The sequence below is a fragment of the Arachis ipaensis genome, chromosome B05 (genome assembly GCF_000816755.2).
Source record: "Arachis ipaensis cultivar K30076 chromosome B05, Araip1.1, whole genome shotgun sequence".
In the NCBI taxonomy this organism is placed as follows: domain Eukaryota; kingdom Viridiplantae; phylum Streptophyta; class Magnoliopsida; order Fabales; family Fabaceae; genus Arachis; species Arachis ipaensis.
The window spans coordinates 61,342,931-61,358,129 of NC_029789.2; positions in this window are offsets into that span (position 1 = coordinate 61,342,931).

Sequence of the window (15,199 nt, forward strand, 5' to 3'; positions counted from 1 at the left end):
CCGTTTTCTCTTGAGGAAAAGGCGAGGGAGTGGTACTACACTCAACCTGAAGCAGTTGTTACTAACTGGGATACGCTCAGGAGAGAATTCCTAGAAAAATACTTTCCTGCTGAAGTTACTGATAGACTGAGGAAAGAGATTTCCTATATTATTCAAGGTGAATCAGAGACTCTTTATGAGTACTGGGAACACTTCAGGAATCTCCTAGACTCATGTCCCCACCACATGATTGACAAGCTGGTGTTGATTAGCTACTTCACACAAGGCATGAAGCCTCAAAATAAGACTACATTAGATGGTGCGAGTAATGGTTCCCTGAAGAAGTACGAGATGGCAGAAGAAGCGTGGCAGCTGATCACCGATCTAGCTGAGTCTACCCGAAACCATAGGCATAGGAACAACCATCCCAAGACTGTTGCAGAAATTTCCTCTAGCAATGAGACTGCTGCTCTCATAAGACTCTGGGAGAGATTACCAAAATACTGAAGCAGCTATAGCTAAATCAACAACAACCTCAGCCTCCTCCACAACAACAGTGTCAACAGCTGGTTCCTCAAAGAGTGTACGAAATATGTGCATGTCATACTCATTAAACTGATGAATGTCTGCAGCTCCAGCAATAAGACACTACCTTGGTGGCTACCCATAATTTCTATGACTGTCCGAATCAAGGTTAATATCAACAAGGCGGTAATTATAACCAGGGTGGGAACTACAATCAAGGATGGAGGGATAGCTACAACCAGGGAGGCAGAGATAATGGTGGAAATCAGAGGTGGAACAACAACAGCAATTAGCAGAACCGATATCAACAGAACCAAAACCAGCCTTATCGAGCACCCCACCAAAGACAAGCCCAGGCACCTCAAAACAACCAGCAGCAAGCCCCTCAAATTACTTACCCCTCTTCCTCCTCCAATGATGAGTTGCTTCACTCTATTGTTCAAGGACAAAAAGACATTCAGAACTCAATTAACTCTACCATGAATGGTCTTAACTCCACTTTACAAGCTCTCATCTCTCGGTTGGAACCATCTTTTGCCCTCAATAATCAACCTGTAAGCTTCAGTGCACTTCCTTCTCAACCCTTACCTAACCCCAAAGGAGGAATCAATGCCATTACTTTGAGGTCTAGAACCACACTGCAAGAGAGGAGTCCTGAGGAGCCAAGCTCAAAAGCAGATATCCTAGTTGAAGACATTGTTGAGGTGGAGGATATTGAAGAGGAGGAGGTAGTACAAGAAGTGGTTAAGGAAGAAGCGGCTCAACCAAGGAAGGAAGCACCAAAGGGCGCTAAAGCCACAGTGGACGCCATCCCTCTTCCATTTCCACCCCGTGCTAGGAAGCCCAGGAAGTAGATGGAGCTAGATCCCAAGATGGTGGAGATCTTCAAAAAGGTTGAGGTAACCATTCCACTTTTTGATGCCATTCACCAGGTACCTAAGTATGCTAAGTTTCTAAAGGATTTATGCATAAATAAAGATAAAATACATGACTTAGAAACTATTACTCTAGGTAGCTCTATTTCTGCTTTAATGGGTGCTATACTGGAAAAATATGGGGATCTGGGTCCATGCATGGTTACTTGTACTATTGATGGTATTCAAATTTTTTACTGCATGTGTGATTTAGGTGCTTGTGTGAGTATTATGCCATTATCTGTATATGATGCTTTGTGTCAATCATGTTGCTGCTATGCTGCTTTTTCCATGCTATCCTTGCTTTTAGCATGCTTATTACAATTTTTGGATTCATATGTGATTTTTGCTATTTTCTGTTATCCAGGAACATCCGCTTTAATGCCGAAATGCTGCCCAAATTTTTCAAAATTCTTTCCTTTTAAACCTGCAACCTGGAATTGAACTTGCCCCTTCCGAACCTGAATATTTCCTAACTTCCACACCTTAATCTATGGGGTGTAGAAACTCCACCGTTGAAAATACATAAGTGAAAAAGGTCTAGGCATGGCCAAATGGCCAGCCCCCAAACGTGAAAAGATCTGATAGCATAAAAGTCTCTAAGTCTAATAGTAAAAAGTGCTATTTATACTAAACTAGTTACTAGGGATTACAGAAAATGAGTAACTAAGTGCAGATAGTGTAGAAATCTACTTTTGGGGCCCACTTGGTGTGTGCTTGGGCTGAGCATTGAGCTTTACACGTGCATAGGCTGTTCCTAAAGTTAAACGCCAGCTTTGATGCCAGTTTGGGCGTTTAACTCCAATTCTTGTGCCAGTTTGGGCATTTTACGCCAAGATGTTTTAGGCTAGATTTGGACGCCAGTTTGGGCCATAAAATCTCGAACAAAGTATGGACTATTATATATTGCTGGAAAGCCCAGGATGTCTACTTTATAACTCAATTGAGAGTGCGCCAATTGGGCTTCTGTAGCTCCAGAAAATCCATTTCGAGTGCATCAGGGTCAGAATCCAACAGCATTTGCAGTCCTTTTTCAGCCTCTGAATCAGATTTTTGCTCAGGTCCCTCAATTTTAGCCAGAAAATACCTGAAATCACAAAAACATACACAAACTCGTTGATCAAATGCTGGATCGCATGTTAGGTAAATCACATTATTGCTTTTTAGATGGTTACACAGGCTATTTCCAGATTCATATAGCTCCTAAAGATCAAGAAAAGACTACTTTTACATGTCCTTTTGGAACTTACACTTAAAGAGGATGCCTTTTGGCTTATGCAATGCACCAGCTACTTTCCAAAGGTACATGATGAGTCTTTTCTTTGATCTTCTTGATAGCTGTATGGAGGTTTTTATGGATGATTTTAGCGTATACGGTGATTCCTTTAGCCTTTGCTTGGATAGTTTATCTAGAGTATTAGACAGGTATGTTCGTTCAAACCTTGTTTTAAATTTTGAAAAATGTCATTTTATAGTCTACCTTACCCCTCCTCCGTGAGGGAAGTTCGTTCATTCCTTGGCCATGCAGGTTTCTACCGGAGATTCATCAAGGACTTCAGTATGGTAGCATTGCCCTTATCTAGACTCCTGCAGAAGGATGTTGAATTTGAGCTGAGTGAGGACTGTATGGAGGTGTTTGATAAGCTGAAGATCACCTTAACTCAAGCTCCAATTGTGAGAGGACCAGACTAGAGCCAGCCCCTTGAGATTATGTGTGATGCCTCCAACCATGCTGTAGGAGCAGCGCTGGCTCATCGCGCACGTAAGGATCCTTTTGTAATTGCATATGCTTCAAACACATTAGACGCTGCTCAGTCTAATTACACTACCACTGAGAAAGAGGTTCTGGCTATTGTTTTTTGCTTTGGATAAATTCTGAGCCTACCTACTTGGTACTAAGGTAGTAGTGTACTCAAACCACGTAGCTCTAAAGTATTTATTGGCTAAAAAGGAGTCCAAACCAAGGCTAATACATTGGATAATGCTGCTGCAAGAATTTGATTTAGAAATTAAGGATATGAGTGGTAACCAGAATCTAGTGGCAGACCACTTGTGTCGTCTTGAGCACATTAAGGATGACTCCACTCCTATAAATGATACTTTCCCATTCGATAGCTTACATGCAATATCTGAAGTAGTCCCTTGGTATGCACATGTAGCTAATTATCTAGTTAGCCACACTTTCGCTCCAAATTTTACTAAGCATCAAAGAGACAAGCTGAAAAGTGAGTCCAAATATTATATATGGGATGATCCATATTTATGGAGATGTGGTGCTGACCAGGTAATTAGACAGTGTGTGCCTCAATCAGAATTCCAGTTTATTTTAGAGGCCTGCCACTCATCTAAGAGTGGAGGACATTTTGGCCCTCAAAGAACAGCTAGAAAAATTCTAGACTGCGGATTCTGGTGGCCTACTCTTTTTAAAGATGCTGTTGAATTTTGTAAATCTTGTTCCCCTTGCCAAAGGTTTGGTACTATATCCAAGAGGGATGAGATGCCTCAACAGATTATGCTTTTCTGTGAAATTTTTTATGTTTGGGGCATTGACTTCATGGATCCATTTCTAAATTCTAATGGTTACTTTTATATACTGTTAGCTGTAGATTATGTTTCTAAATGGGTGGAAGCAATTCCTACCCGTACTGATGATGCTAACACTGTTGTTTCCTTTGTTAGAAACCATATTATTTGTCGCTTTGGATCACCACGAGCAGTCGTGAGCGATCAAGGCACCCACTTTTGTAACAGGAGACTGACAGGATTACTCAAGAAGCATGGGATAATTCACAAAGTAGCAACAGCTTACCATCCCCAACCAATGGGCAAGCAGAAGTCTCTAACAGAGAGATTAAACGTATTCTGAAGAAGATAGTAAAGCCTCATAGGAAGGACTAGAGTGCCAGGCTACAAGATGCACTCTGGGCATATAGAACAGCGTACAAGACACCCATTGGGATGAGCCCCTTCCACTTACTTAGTATACGAAAAATGTTGCCACCTTCCAGTAGAGGTGGAACATAAGGCTTTCTGGGCTGTGAGGGAGTGCAACATGAATTTTGAGGAAGCTGGTGCTGAAAGGAAGCTGCAACTAGCCGAACTAGAGAACCTTCGCCTAGAGGCATATGACAACTCCAGGCGATACAAAGAAAAGATGAAGGCTGTCCATGACAAGCACATAAAAAGGAGAGAATTCAGACCAGGGGAGTTATTTCTTCTATATAACTCCACACTGAGGCTCATGCCAGGCAAACTAAGGTCAAGATGGGAAGGTCCATACAGAGTAGAAAAGGCAGAGCCATACGGAGTTTTTCACGTACGTCACCCTTCTAGCTCCAAATTCATCAAGGTCAATGGACATCGCCTAAAGCTTTATCATGGTGAGAAGATGAAGGATCACAAGGAATTAGAGGTCTTCCTCTTAGAAGACCCACCAATAGAAGCAGAATGAGCCTGAAGAATGTCCAACTTAAGGACATAAAAGTAAAGTGCTAGGTGGGAGACAACCCACCGTGGTATGATCGTTTTGTTTCAGTCTTAGTTTTATTTGACTTTATTCTATTTTGTTTATGTTAATGACTCTTCTCATAATTTCTGCATATAGTCTGCATTTACATTTGCATTTGCAATGAAAAAAAAGGGAAAGCACGCGACCACGTCACTGACGCGTCTGCGTCAACGGAAAATTAGCGAAAAAGGGAATTGAACAGAAAGTCACACGAGAGCGTGGCTAGAGGCGTGCCTTAGGCATAAACACGCCCACGCGACCGCGTCCCTGACGCAACCACGTCCCTGACGCGACCGCGTCATTTGCTAATCCATCCATTCACGCGTGCGCGTCACTCACGCGCACGCGTGACCCCGCGAAATCGACGTAAATGAGTGTATGGCAGCAAGTTGTGATGGAGTTGGGCTGGAACCATGCTAGAAGTACAAGCCCTACCACACGAACGCGTGTCCCACGCGTTCGCGTCATTTTAAAAGAAAGGCCATTCACGCGTGTGCGTCACCCACGCGCACGCGTCACCTTGAATTTTGTCAATATGCGTTTGAGACAGAGAGTTGCGCGAACGCGAGGTTGCTCTCGCGCCACTAGCACAAATCAAGTCACGCGTCCGCATGACCAACGCGTCCGCGTCACTTAAAAATAATGCAACTCATACGATCGCATGACCCACGCGTCCACGTCACATGCGACGCACAGTTTTACTAGATCAGCGCCACATATCTTATCTTTTCCCCTCAAATCCTATTTTTTCTCTTCTCCCTACTTATTTCTTATTACTTTCTTCTTTCTTCTTTCTTCTTTACTCCTTCTCACTTTTTACTTTCTTCTTCCCCCTTTTCTTCCTTCTTCACAATCATAATCAAGGTTCTTTTCTTTTCTTCTTCCCTCTTTACTTTTCCATTATTATTTTATCTTTATTTATGTTTTCTTCTTCTTTTTCTTTTTACTTTCCTTATCTATATTTTCTTTTTCTTTCTTTTTCTTTTTAAACTATTTTAATTGGTGTTGAAAATTTATTTGGGTCATTATTTTCTATATTTTGCTTGTGAATTATTAAGGAATTATTTGACAATTATATATTATTTTTAAGGGTTCTTGCATGTTCAAAATTTAATTCTTTCAACAACATTCCAATTACAGATTAATCCATGGGTTTTTCAACTCAAGAGTTTCCTATTAATCAACTCCAAAGCCAAGTTGGGAGCTCTACTCCATTGGCATGAATGTTGTTTTCACAAACATGTAAACGGAGTAGATGGAAGTTATGGTAATTAAAATAAATTAATAAAAGAAAATTTTGTAGCTGATAATTAATTGAAGGAAATCAAACATGAAATGAAATTAAATGTGAAAATTGTTCATTGCATTAATAAATCCCAAAATAAAAAATATCCATATATGACCACGAACAACTTAAATGGAAAACAAAAGAGTAAGGTAATAGGAAGGCAAACTATAATGAAGAAGACTTCAATCGAAGGTAGTAACTCTCTCAATATCCAATCCAAAAGCATAAAACTAAAATCTAAGAATGTGAAGAACCCTAGAAGAAGTAGTGTTTTCTCTCTCCGATTCAAAACTAAAACTAATACTAAAGTGAAGTGAATGTCCCTTGAGTCTCTGCTTGCCCCCTGGCTCTAGTCTGTGTTTTTCTGAGTCCAAAACCATGCAATTTGTATGAATAAGTGTGCCAAGAACTGATAAAAACCACTCAATTTAGCACAAGATAAATCATAAAATAGTGGTTTATCAGTGGCTGATGGTCATAGTGTTTCAGCTTGTCCCCTCTCACTGTAAGCTTTCTTCCTATGTTTTGATTGACAATTTCTGCATGCTCCAATGAGAGTATTCTGCTGACAGTGTAATATTCATCAGAATGTGGAGGTGTTTCCAACTGTTGGTAAGTTAACTTCACTTTGTCGCCCGGTGAAAACCCTTCAGTTAGGATCCTCTTGTTTCTCCACCCCTTAGACACCTTTTTCTTGTTCCTCTTCCTTTTTCTTGATGACTCTCCAATGTCAGGTGCCTTCTTCTTCACTGTCCCCTCTGGTGTCTTTTCTTGTAGCTCCTTTTCAGTTTTTTTGTTCTTTTGATCCTTCTGCTTTTCTTCAGACTCAAGCTTCTTTCCCAAGAGTGAATTTTTGATTCCTAGAGACGGTTCCTTTGGCTTCTCTTTCCAGTTTAAGTCCTCCTCCTCAATCCTCATGCAGTCTTTCTTTTCTGCAGGAAGTTGCATTTCCTTGAAGACATTGAGAGTTATTTGTTCCTCGTGCACCCTGATGAGTAAGACTTTTGATGGTTTAGAATTTCATAAATGAAGTCTCGTTGCAATATAGTTTCTAAACCAAAAGGAAAGTCAAGTAACTAATACTAACTCTAATTCACAAGTCCTAATCACTTCACAGGGAAGGATTAAAGTTAGTGAAAACTGAGTTAGCCAGCAATTTCCAATTACAGATTAATCCATGGGTTTTTCAACTCAAGAGTTTCCTATTAATCAACTCCAAAGCCAAGTTGGGAGCTCTACTCCATTGGCATGAATGCTGTTTTCACAAACATGTAAACGGAGTAGATGGAAGTTATGGTAATTAAAATAAATTAATAAAAGAAAATTTTGTAGCTGATAATTAATTGAAGGAAATCAAACATGAAATGAAATTAAATGTGAAAATTGTTCATTGCATTAATAAATCCCAAAATAAAAAATATCCATATATGACCACGAGCAACGTAAATGGAAAACAAAAGAGTAAGGTAATAGGAAGGCAAACTATAATGAAGAAGACTTCAATCGAAGGTAGTAACTCTCTCAATATCCAATCCAAAAGCATAAAACTAAAATCTAAGAATGTGAAGAACCCTAGAAGAAGTAGTGTTTTCTCTCTCCGATTCAAAACTAAAACTAAAACTAAAGTGAAGTGAATGTCCCTTGAGTCTCTGCTTGCCCCCTGGCTCTAGTCTGTGCTTTTGAGTCAAAAACTGAGTCCAAAACCATGCAATTTGTATGAATAAGTGTGCCAAGAACTGATAAAAACCACTCAATTTAGCACAAGATAAATCATAAAATAGTGGTTTATCAGTGGCTGATGGTCATAGTGTTTCAGCTTGTCCCCTCTCACTGTAAGCTTTCTTCCTATGTTTTGATTGACAATTTCTGCATGCTCCAATGAGAGTATTCTGCTGACAGTGTAATATTCATCAGAATGTGGAGGTGTTTCTAACTGTTGGTAAGATAACTTCACTTTGTCGCCCGGTGAAAACCCTTCAGTTGGGATCCTCTTGTTTCTCCACCCCTTAGACACCTTTTTCTTGTTCCTCTTCCTTTTTCTTGATGACTCTCCAATGTCAGGTGCCTTCTTCTTCACTGTCCCCTCTGGTGTCTTTTCTTGTAGCTCCTTTTCAGTTTTTTTGTTCTTTTGATCCTTCTGCTTTTCTTCAGACTCAAGCTTCTTTCCCAAGAGTGAATTTTTGATTCCTAGAGACGGTTCCTTTGGCTTCTCTTTCCAGTTTAAGTCCTCCTCCTCAATCCTCATGCAGTCTTTCTTTTCTGCAGGAAGTTGCATTTCCTTGAAGACATTGAGAGTTATTTGTTCCTCGTGCACCCTGATGAGTAAGACTTTTGATGGTTTAGAATTTCATAAATGAAGTCTCGTTGCAATATAGTTTCTAAACCAAAAATAGTCCTTTCATACAAAAATTTGGTTGTCACAAGTAACGAACTCCTAAATTTATAAACCGAAGTATTGAACCTCGAGTCATTCTCCCTAGAAATTGCAACAAAGTGTCTTGTTATTGGTTATGGAGTATGTTTGGGGTTTTTGAGATTTTAGACAACAAATATAAATGACAAAGAAAATAAACTAACAACTATGAAAAGCTCTTGGCAAGGTTATGAGAATTGGAAGTCCTATCCTCATTATCCTCCTCGATTGTGATGAGAATTATCCATTGCTACCACTTAGTTAACATCTAACCATGGAGGAAAGTCAAGTGGATGAATCAATTTGATTCCACAAGTCCTAGCCAACTCCCAAGGGAAAGACTAGCGTTAGTGGTATCCAAATCAATTAGCAACTTCTAATTATCGATCAACAAGGGAATTAGATAACTTAAGCGTCACTAATTACTCCTCCTAGGCCAAGAGGGATAAGAATCTACACTAAAATCCAACCAAGCATTTCATCAAACACTTGGAAGGCATAAAAGGAAAGCAAAGTAAATTGATAACAACAATGAAATCTAACAACTACTTGTTGCAAGGAATTAATAACAACAATCAAAAGAAACACAATTATTATGAATTACCTCAAATTGCATTAAAAGAAAATAGAATGAACAAGAATAGATCTACAAACAAAGTAGAAGAAAGTAATAACAATAATGGAAGGATGATGAATGTAACAACAAGGAATTAAAAAGAAGAACTAGAAGAGAGCATGAATTAAACCTAGATCTAAGAACTAAACCTAATCCTAATCCTAATTCTAGAGAGAAGTGAGAGCTTCTCTCTCTAAAACTAAAACTAAACTATCCTCATGTGTGAAAGTATGTAAAGTATGTCAATTTCCCTTCAATCCTTGGCTTAAATAGCATTTGAAATGAGTTGGATTGGGACCACAAGGCTTTAGAATTCGCTGGCCACGTATTTCTTTAAGTGGATCATATGGCAGCAACGACATGTGTGCGCATAGTGCACGTAAGCATCACCATACGTATAGAAACTATGAAAAATCTTATATTGTTTCGAAGCCCCGGATGTTAGCTTTCCAGCAAAACTAAAACCGCATCATTTGGACCTCTGTAGCTCAAGTTATGGTCGTTTAAGTGCGAAGAGGTCGGCTTGACAGCTTTTGCGATTCCTTCATTTCTTCATGAGTTCTCCATTTTTACATGCTTTTCTTTCATTCTCTTGATCCAATCTTTGCCTCCTAAATCTGAAATCACTTGACAAACACATCAAGGCACCTAATGGAATCAAGGTAAATTAAGTTTAGCTATTTTATGTCCTAGAAAGCATGTTTTCATTCTTAAGCACAAGTTAGGAGACAACCATGAAACCATGCTATTTCATTGAATAAATGTGGGTGAAAGGTTGTAAAAAATCCCCTAAATTAAGCACAAGATAAACCCTACAAATGGGGTTTATCAACCTCCCCACACTTAAACCAAGCATGTCCTCATGCTTAAACTAAGAGAAAGCAAAGGGTATCAACATTTATTCAATGGAAACTAACTACATTCATCTATCTATATGAATGCAACTAAATGCAAAATAATTCTACCTACTTAGTTAAAAATAAATCAATCCTCCAAGACATACATGCACAAGTAGGGCTAAGATCATATACCGATTCATGAATCCTACCAATTCAAGTATAAAGAATGAAGTTGAAATAGACTTGCAAGAAGAACGCTCATGAAATCCGGGAATCAAGGAGTTGAGCGTCGAACCCTCACCGGAAGTGTTTGCACTCTAGTCACTCAAGTGTGTAGGGTCGATTCTCTCAATTCTCCCCTAATCATGTTTTCTAAGATTTATTTTTCTTCTAACAATCAACATATATTTCATGCATGCATACAAGTATCATGAGGTCTTTTCTTTAGGTTGTAATGGGGCTAGGGTCAAGGTAAGGATGCATATTTAGTCAAGTGAGCTTAAAATTTGAATCTTTGATAAGCTTAAACTTCCCACCTAACCTATGACATCCTATACAATTTCAAAACAAACCTAACTACCCATTTTTCTCACTTTTTCACATACTCATGTATTCCTTTTCATTTCACAACACTTATGCATTGACCCTTATTGAGCTTTGCTTTGGGGCATTTTGTCCCCTTTTATTTCTTTCTTTTTCTTTGTTTCTTTCTTTTTTTTTCTATTTTTTTCTTTTCTTTTCTTTTTCATGCTCTTGTTTTTGTTTCTTTTTCTTTTTCTTTTTTCTTTTGTTTTTCTCATTAGTGGTTATAAGATGTAACCACACCATTAGGCTCAAATCTCACAAGCTTGTGTTCTTAGCTCAAAAACCATGTTCCAAAATAAATTCTTTCAAGCACGTTCAACAAAATGTTTTTTTTTCAAATTGGTAGGTTGCCCTAAAAACAATTTCTTGGAAAAGAAATCATCACCCTAACCAAATAGTCCTAATAGGAAAGAAGTGGTAAAAATATGTATAAATTCTAACTAACATACAACCGAACATGCAATACAACAACTAGCTAACATTGGTGTTGAAAAAGAAAATTGTTACCCATGGAGATTGGTCGAACGACCTCCCCACACTTAAAAATTTGCATCGTCCTCGGTGCATGCAAAGAAGAGCAATGTGGATGGGTTGAAACAACTGATGAGCTTCTTCAAAGGGTTGTGCGGATGACTTGTTTGTTGCCCTATTTAAAAGCTTTTCCTTTCTCCCTTCTTGGTGGCCACCCTAAAAGGAAAGAAAAAGAAAGAAAATTAAGCCTACAACAAAGATATAAAAGCAAATAAAACATAGGCGGGGGCTAATGCCAAATGAAAGTAGGATTCTCACTACATGTTAAGCCTACAACAAGAAAATTTGACGGTTTAGAATTTCACAAATGAAGTCTTGTTGCAATATAGTTTCTAAACCAACAATAGTCCTTTCATACAAAAATTTGGTTGTCACAAGTAACAAATCCCTAAATTTATAAACCGAAGTATTGAACCTCGGGTCGTTCTCCCTAGGAATTGCAACAAAGTGTCTTGTTATTGGTTATGGAGTATGTTTGGGGTTTTTGAGATTTTAGACAACAAATATAAATGACAAAGAAAATAAACTAACAACTATGAAAAGCTCTTGGCAAGGTTATGAGAATTGGAAATCCTATCTTCATTATCCTCCTCAATTGTGATGAGAATTATTCATTGCTACCACTTAGTTAACCTCTAACCATGGAGGAAAGTCAAGTGGATGAATCAATTTGATTCCACAAGTCCTAGCCAACTCCCAAGGAAAACACTAGCATTCGTGGTATCCAAATCAATTAGCAACTTCTAATTATCGATCAACAAGGGAATTAGATAACTCAAGCATCACTAATTACTCCACTTAGGCCAAGAGGGATAAGAATCTACACTAAAATCCAACCAAGCATTTCATCAAACACTTGGAAGGCATAAAAGAAAAGCAAAGTAAATTGATAACAACAATGAAATCTAACAACTACTTATTGCAAGGAATTAATAACAACAATAAAAAAAAACACAATTATTATGAATTACCTCAAATTACATTAAAAGAGAATAGAATGAACAAGAGTAGATCTACAAACAAAGTAGAAAAAAGTAATAAAAACAATGGAAGGATGATGAATGTACTAACAAGGAATTAAAAAGAAGAACTAGATGAGAGCATGAATTAAACCTAGATCTAAGAACTAAACCTAATCCTAATCCTAATTCTAGAGAGAAGTGAGAGCTTCTCTCTCTAAAACTAAAACTAAACTATCCTCATGTGTGAAAGTATGTAAAGTATGTCAATTCTCCTTCAATCAATGTCTTAAATAGCATCAGAAATGAGTTGGATTGGGCCCATAAGGCTTTAGAATTCGCTGGCCACGTAATGCTTTAAGTGGGTCATATGGCAGCAACGATGTGTGCATGTACAGTGCACATACGCATCACCATACGTGTAGCAACTATAAAAAATCTTATATCATTTCGAAGCCCCGGATGTTAGCTTTCCAACGCAACTAGAACTTCATCATTTGGACCTCTGTAGCTCAAGTTTTGGTCATTTAAGTGCGAACAGGTCGGCTTGACAGCTTTTGCGATTTCTTCATTTCTTCATGAGTTCTCCATTTTTACATGCTTTTCCTTCATTCCCTTGATCCAATCTTTGCCTCCTAAATCTGAAATCACTTGAAAAACACATCAAGGCACCTAATGGAATCAAGGTAAATTAAGTTTAGCTATTTTGGGTCCTAGAAAGCATGTTTTCATTCTTAAGCACAAGTTAGGAGACAACCATGAAATCATGCTATTTCATTGAATAAATGTGGGTGAAAAGTTGTAAAATCCCCTAAATTAAGCACAATATAAACCCTACAAATGGGGTTTATCGCACCATTAAGATCATCTCTCCTTTTTCTACATCAATGATGGCTCTTGCTGTGGCTAGAAAGGGTCTTCCCAGTATGATTGAATCACTTCCTTCTTCATCTAGGTCTAGAATCACAAAATCTGCTGGGAAGATGAACTTGTCCACGTTGACTAAGAGGTTTTCTACCACTCCATTGGGTATTATGAGTGACCTATCAGCTAGTTGCAGCGATATTCTTGTAGGTTTCACTTCCTCTATAGATAGCTTTCTCATCATCGAAAGTGGTATCAAGTTGATGCTTGAGCCCAAGTCACACAAAGTTTTATCAATTGACATGTTTCTAATGGTACATGGTATAAAGAAACTCCCAGGATATTTGAGTTTGGGTGGTAGGCCTTTCTGAATCACAGCACTACACTCTTGAGTTAGGATCACAATTTCTTTTTCTTTCCAACTTCTCTTCTTGTTGATGAGCTCCTTGAGGAATTTCGTATATAGTGGCATTTGGTCTAATGCCTCAGCAAATGGAAGGTTGATCTCTAGCTTCTTGAATATTTCCAAGAACTTGGGGAATTGTTGGTCCTTGATCTCTTTGTCCAGCCTTTGAGGGTATGGTATCAGAGGGACATATGGCTTCACCTCCTTTCTCTGCTCTTGTGGTTGTTTGATAAATCCTATTTTCAGGGTTTATCATGCATCAAATCTAAGGGTTTTATCAATGATCTTCCATACTTATTCATATAAAACTGCATGATTTCGTGTCTCTTTCCCATTTTACCTCATAGATGAGCATATGCTTCTTTTGCATCAAAATTGAGATATTGTAATCCTCCTCTATTACCATTAGATGCCTTGATCCGTTTGTTAAGTGATTTCAGAAGTTATAGGGCAAAAATGGCCAAGGGGAATGGAAGAAGCATGCATGAATGGAAGGAGCATGAAACAAATCAAAGAATTAAAGTTTGGACATGCGCGCGCAGGCGCACCATGCGCGTACGCGTGGATGCTCTCATCCAGAGCCAGCGCAGTGGAGCCGAGCGAGGAGCCGACGCGCTTATATGGCTGGGCCATATCCCTTATGGCGCTCGCGCGCACCGTACGCCTGTGCGCAGATCGCAAAAGAGCCCAAGGACGCGTATGCGTGAACTGCGCGTACGCGTTGATATGCGCACATGATTTTTTAAATGAAACACGTGCCCAGCGATTTCAAGGGATTTCCAAGCCCTGTTTTGGAGCAAATTTTGGAGGGAAAAGCTTAAGAAGACCAAGGCTTAGGGGTGTTAGAGAGGGGAGTCATAATTCTAGATATTTTTAGGAAGTTAGTTACATTTTATTTTTAGAGAGAGAAACTCCAACTTCTCTCTAGGTTTTCATCCTCCATTGCAAGTTTCCTTTGAATTCTTGGTGAGATCTATTGCTAATTGACTTTTTGTTTTGCTACAAGTGTAGATCTACTCTTCTTCTACTCTTAATTGATGTTCTTTTGGTTCAATTTCTTAGATCTAGATTTGGTTCACCTTGTTGCTTTGAATGTGCATTAATGAATTGAGGTTTCATTCAATTGTTTGATTGTTGATGGTTGTTTGGATTAGATAGTTTTAATTCAGTTCTCTTCTTTCAATTGCATCATGTTTTCTATAATTGCCTACCAATTATTTGTGATAATGACAACCTTAGCTATGGAGTAGATTTCTCTCAATTGGCTTAGGGGTTGAGTTATTAGAGAAACTTGAATAGTGGATATCAATTGTAGATTATGAATTGAGAATTGCTAATTGGCTTGGAGTGCACTAAAGCTAGACTTTCCTAGGGTGAGACTAGGACTTGTGACTCAAGTTAGTTACTCTCACTTGACTTTCCTCCATTGTTAGGGGATTAACTAAGTGAAGCAATAATCAACTCTTATCATAATTGAAGGAAACTATAATGATGGAATTTCCAATGCTTACCTTTAGCCAAGGCTTTTATCTCAATTAATTGTTGTTTGCTTTGCTAACTTGAATTCTTGCACCAATTCTCAAAACCATAAAAGCTTTCCTAATCAATGATGCACATTCTAAAGCAATTTCTAGGGAGAACGACTCGGGATCAATACTCTCGGTCATATATTTTAGAATTGTTTGATGCGGTATTCGTATGTTGGTTAGACTATACTCACGATCGAATTCATTACTAGTTTCTAACCGGCATAAGAATATTTACGTTCATCA